The sequence below is a fragment of the Engraulis encrasicolus genome, chromosome 8 (assembly GCF_034702125.1).
Source record: "Engraulis encrasicolus isolate BLACKSEA-1 chromosome 8, IST_EnEncr_1.0, whole genome shotgun sequence".
Lineage (NCBI taxonomy): Eukaryota > Metazoa > Chordata > Actinopteri > Clupeiformes > Engraulidae > Engraulis > Engraulis encrasicolus.
In genome coordinates this window covers 13342634-13348851 of record NC_085864.1, presented here as the reverse complement: position 1 = coordinate 13348851, position 6218 = coordinate 13342634, and the positions used below count along the sequence as shown (strand labels likewise).

Sequence of the window (6218 nt, the reverse complement as noted above, 5' to 3'; positions counted from 1 at the left end):
TTTTTCATGAATACTTACCCCACCATCAAATTCCAAGTATTCCTTATGACCGAAAAAATTGCACTTTTCTTACATGTAAGGGGGGATCTTCTCCATGGTCCACCATTTTTGAATTTACCAAATAGCAATGTTTAGCACCAAAACATGACTTTACTTGGACCATACTAGAAAATATTGTTTATTACATGGTAAATGTTCATGTAAAGACCAAATTCGCCAATAGGCAGCTCAGTTCAACGAGCAGCATAGTTGCAGTTCTTTTTTTGACCATTTCCTGCACAGTGTACCTTTAAAGATCACGCCGGGCTTTCGGCCTGCGCCCGGTCGCATCGAGGGATATTGTAGCCGGTTGCAATGCCTTGTCTATTTCGAGTTATTCTGATCACAATGGGCTACATATACACCGTCCAAATTTAAGTAAATAAATTAGTGATATCCGTGGGAAGTACATCGATGATGACCGTTAATAATCATACTTAAATTATACATGAAACTCTGCCCATGGAGTCCTGTCAGGGTTCTGATCCCATTGGTAGCCATCTATGGGCTAACCCTCTCACTCTGTACACCACTCGTGCCCTTAGGCTTCATTGGAATCGTCAGGGCGCTCGGACTGTGATGTGTCGTATTGTGTTTGTTTGCTCATATCTGGTGATGGTGGTCTCTGCTGCTTTCCCGTACACTTTCACATACACGTGCGCCTGCCGCTCCACGTAGGGCATACGCTACGTCATGCACTGGGCATCGGCCCCAACGTCGGACTGGGCATCGGCCCCAACGTCGGACTGGGCTCTGGCCCCAACGATGGACTGGGCTCTGGCCCCGACGATGGACTGGGCTCTGGCCCCGACGATGGACTGGGCTCTGGCCCCGACGATGGACTGGGCTCTGGCCCCGACGATGGACTGGGCATCGGCCCCGACACTGGACTGGGCATCGGCCCCAACGTCATCCTGGGCCGGCGACTCTACATCATCCTGGGCCGGCGACTCTACATCACCCTGGGCCGGCGACTCTACATCACCCTGGGCCGGCGACTCTACATCACCCTGGGCCGGCGACTCTACATCACCCTGGGCCGGCGACTCAACATCACCCTGGGCCGGCGACTCAGGGCTCGTGCATCAACGGCACACCTCAGCATTGCTCTGGGCTGTCGCACCTCAACACCACGGCTCAACATCACAACTCGGCATCACAATGGGCCATCGCCTCAGCATCGCACTGGGCTGTCGCCCCAACTTTAACGCCAGTCACCTGGTTGTATCGGTATCCTCATCCATCCTGCATGACGAACTTATCGCAGCTACCCACTGGTAGCGAGTAGGAGTTTATGTCTATTTTGATATGCCGTTTTTGTTCTGGTGCCGTTATTCAGTGATGTTTCAGCTTTCTGCTCTGTCCCTCTCAGGTCTCGATAACCGGCTCTCCAACTCTCCTCTGTCGTAAGCTCGCACTTTCTGCATTCTCCTGACTAAGGTGCCACCCTTTTTTTTTTTATTGCTAGTCTAATCATGCAGTTACCGCAAGTTGTTTCTCTAAACCAACCAGGGCATCCGCCCCACTGCCTGTGTCCATGCCTGCTTTGCACAAGCATTCACCGCGCCACACCGCGTAGGTGTTTATCATAACTGACATGGTGTTATTATTCTTGGTCGAGATGTTTTCTTGGTGTTTCATTCATTGTTCGTTTCAGCTACAAGCTCTGCTCTCTCCCTCTCTTAGGTCATGATTACCAGTTGTCTGCCGATTCTCCTCTGTTTTAACCTGACCTTTCTGCTATCCTGGCCGAGGTGCTCGTCTTTTAATGTTAGCCACTCATGCTTTGTCTAAAGCTGTCTCTCTCACCACTCTGGGCAGACGCCCGCATAGTGCAGGCTTTCAGCTGCTGGTCGTCCGACACAGTGCGTTTTGCATTCGGCTCGTTCTTCGCTTTGTCATCTGGCTCAGTGTACTGTTTCTGTTCTGTTAACTCTGTTTCGTTCTTCTCGTTCCTCGCCCAAGAGGTATACAGCACGCTCGTTCAAAATCGGCGTGGCCACCACGGCCGCTAAGCGGGGTCTGTCCCCTACTGCGATCAAGGCGCTGGGCCGTTGGTCGTCTGGCGCATACGCTTCCTGCATTTGCCTCACTCCTCATCACGTCGTTGAAGCATGCTATATCTGGTCTGTAACTTTATGTTTTCTATTCTCATTTCTGGTGACGGTGGTATTTTGCTGCACCGGCGGCATTCACTCTATCTCTTGGGGGGCTATCGCTCCGGTCACCCGGTCATGTCTGTATTCTATCCTTCTCTCATCTATCAGATCGATTTTATAGTGGTCTGTAAGCCTGTTATCTCTATATTTTGTAACATTGAACCAGCCTGGCTAGTTGCCATGGTTGTTTATCCATGATGTCAACTATCATACCACATATTATAGCCTACATTCATTCATCCATCCATTCATCTACTCATTCATCACCATGTTCTACTCTCTCTCCTAGGTCACGATTCCGGCTCTCTACCTACTGTCATAATCTAAGTTTTCAGCGCTCTCCTGACCAAGGTGCATCTATCAATCAAATCATAACGCTCTGCTGTGTCTCTGCTCTCAGCGCATCCGCGCCATGTCTTCTCGCATAGCCTAAGGTACCGACATTATCATCATCACCATCATCATCACAGGCTTCATGCCTCCGCTAGACCACCGCCCATAAGCTTAAGCCTTAGAACATCCCTATCATTTATAATCTCATTTAATCTATCATCATTTGTCTTCCAACACCTATCACTTATCACTCATCATCATCATCATTATTATTATTATCATTGTCATCATTGTCGTCATTGTCATCATTATCATTATCATCTTTATCATCATCATCATTATCGTCATTGTCATCATTATCATTATCATTATCATCTTTATCATTATCATCATCGTCATCATTATCATCATTATCATCATCATCATCATCGTCATCATTGTCATTGTCATCATTGTCATTGTCATCATTATCATCATCATTGTCATCATCGTCATTGTCATCATTGTCATTGTCGTCATCGTCATCATCGTCATTGTCATCGTCATCATTGTCATTGTCATCATTGTCATTGTCATCATTGTCATTGTCATCATTGTCATCATTATCATCATTATCATTATCATCATCATCATTATCATCATCATCATCATCATCATCATCACCTATCATCCTTCATCTTCCGTCTATCATCAATCAATCATCTAACTAACTTTTCATGTCTTTCAGATGGTGTCTCCTTGTAAGCGGTAGGTGAGTTCACTTCTAATCTCTATTTTGGGGCAGGCTACGCCCGCCTCCATCTCCGCTGGAGGATATGCTGTCCTACCCCGGAGTTCAACGCGAAGACGGGAACCTTCGCCAAACAGATTCATGCATTTTGTATCAAGTGTAATTGTCGCCAAACGGATTCATGCATTTTTGTATCATGTCTATTGTTCAATAAATGTTAATAACGTTCATTTGCCTCTCGAGTCTTCATGGTAGAAATGGGAGCTTGCGTAAATTCTACCAGGGAGACTCGAATTTCTCTGCTGTCAAACTTACTAGGCTAACCATCCAATCTCCCTTTTGACAGATCATACATGCGTCATCATTGCCCAGGGTCGTCAACCAATCACAACGCGAGATTCGGGAATCCCCGTTATGCATCACTCATGCATCGTTCCCTCTCATCCAATGGATCGCATTCACGTTAGTTTAAAAATCAGTCACTCATTCTGTTCTCTGCTTTCCAGTTAAGCCGAATTTGAAGCCACCACCACCCCTCCGTCCACCGTCACCAGTGGTTCCCGTCTGTTAGGGGGCAGGCTACGCCCGCCTCCATCTCCGCTGGAGGATATGCTGTCCTACCCCGGAGTTCAACGCGAAGACGGGAACCTTCGCCAAACAGATTCATGCATTTTGTATCAAGTGTAATTGTCGCCAAACGGATTCATGCATTTTTGTATCATGTCTATTGTTCAATAAATGTTAATAACGTTCATTTGCCTCTCGAGTCTTCATGGTAGAATGTCATTTCCCCTGATGTCCATGCGGCCAATATAAAATCAGGAAAGGTTGCACGCGCATAGTTACAACTGTAGGCTACAGTAAAAGTGACAAGAATTAAGAACCTACGTGAAGGACATGAAATGTCACAGCGGACAAAGTAGTAACAGGAAACCTCTTCGCCCCTACCTTAGGCAACTCCACGTAGCGTGTGCGTCTTCTTTAATCCATATTATGCTCCTTGCTACCCCTTGCTGGAAATGTAATCCTTGGCGAGCAATGCAGTGACAAACTTCGTCATTTTATGTTCAACATTTAAGACAGCACCGAAGGCATGCTAAAACATGGCCTACACTAGGCCTACAACAAAATACCACGCGTTCACTGACAACTGTATTTGGCGCTTATTAAGAAAGCAAGTTGACTCGGCATTCCTGCTCGGCTGACTGGGAGTGAGCGTCCATGTTGCCACTGGTAACTGGCGCGTGCATACAGCCGATAATAATCACTCGCACGAGTAGCCTACCAACATTTTCATTTATGCATATTCAATTACTTATTTTTTAATCACAAAACTGCCGTTTGCATGAACTGAAACGTTTCCTCTGATTGCTTACAATTTTCACAATGTCTGTTTGGTTCAAGCCCGAGCCCGACCCGAGTCCGACAGATATTCTAATTTTTTTGTCCGAGTCCGGCCCGGCCCGTCGGGTTCCGACCCGGCCCGTCGGGCTTCGGTCGGGTTGCCATGCTCTGGTGTGTGTGTGTGTGTGTGTGTGTGTGTGTGTGTGTACCTGAGGTAGTGTCGGAGGTTGTGAGTGTTTATCTCCTGTAGAAAGGATTCCAACTTGTCCTGATAATGAACTGTTGCAGGCCTCGACACAGGACGCCCAAACCAGCCTGAGAGAGAGAGAGAGAGAGAGAGAGAGAGAGAGAGAGAGAGAGAGACTTAAATCGCCCCAGGTGTGTGTGTGTGTGTGTTTGTGTGTGTGTGTTCTACATTTCACCTTTGTCCATCCTCAGTCATATGACTTGGATACACTCTATTGCACTCTGCAATAGACATTCACATTGGAGTGTGTGTGTGTGTGTGTGTGTGTGTGTGTGTGTGTGTGTGTGTGTGTGTGTGTGTGTGTGTTGTGTTCGTGTGTGTGTGTGTGTGTGTGTGTGTGTGTGTGTGTGTGTGTGTGTGTGTGTGTGTGTGTGTGTGTGTGTGTGTGGAAGGGGGGTCACTGGTTCACCACACACACACACACACACACACACACACACACACACACACACACACACACACACCAATGTGATTGTCTACAGTGCAATAGAGTGTATCCAAGTCATATGACTGAAGATGGACAAAGGTGAAATGTAGAACACGCAGACGTACATGCGCGCACGCACGCGCGCACACACACACACACAACTAACTTTGTACAAAAATACTACTACTACTGTTTGTTCAAACTTGATTGCATTTTAGTATCTGTGCACGTGGGTGCTAGAACCCTGCCTGTCCGTGATATAATACACAGTCCATGAAAAAATGTTTTGTTATAGCCTTCACACGAACGCAATACACCAGCCTATACTGCACACACACACGCACGCACGCACGCACACACACAATCTATCTCTGCGATCTATCCATATGTTGTGGCGCGCGATGAACAAGCGCAACGCGGAACTTCCAATACTTTCACATAACCCGAGCCGCTGCACAGTTTTGCCTCTCGCGATGCCGTCAAGTCCTGAACTCGACAATAAGCTTCAACACATAGTACTTATCTCTCTGCCCCATTCACTCGCACACGGCCATAGTCACTCACCGATGATGAATCCAAGAAAGAAAGTCCCGGCCAAAGCTCCGATGCGGCAGACCAACCCGCCGAAACTCCTCTCGCGACCCATGTCTGCAGAGCTGGGAGTCCGGAGAGCCTGACACACTCACTGGGAGGACAGGAGAGTGGAGACCTCGAGGTCCCGAGATCGGAATGTGGGACGGACGGGGGGGAGCACTGACTCTCGCGCACGCACAGGGCTGCTGATCCAGAGAGAGCTGGCTGACACCCGGCCCGGCACATGATAATGCACATCACTCAGTTTCACCTACCTACTGTACAGCACACACCCCTTGGATAATAGTCAACACGCGCGCACGTACCCACGCACGCACACGGTGGGCTTCAAAACAAGAGAACATT

At 47.8% G+C, this 6218-nt stretch overlaps 1 long non-coding RNA gene across 1 annotated transcript; it reads left to right on the top strand.

Annotated features, from left to right (window-relative positions):
- Positions 1-1154: 1154 nt before the first annotated feature.
- Positions 1155-3996, top strand: LOC134453523 (uncharacterized). The gene is made up of 3 exons (XR_010035633.1): positions 1155-2632; positions 3259-3282; positions 3768-3996. It is a non-coding gene; the product is annotated as an uncharacterized LOC134453523 (long non-coding RNA).
- The last annotated feature ends 2222 nt before the right edge of the window (positions 3997-6218 follow it).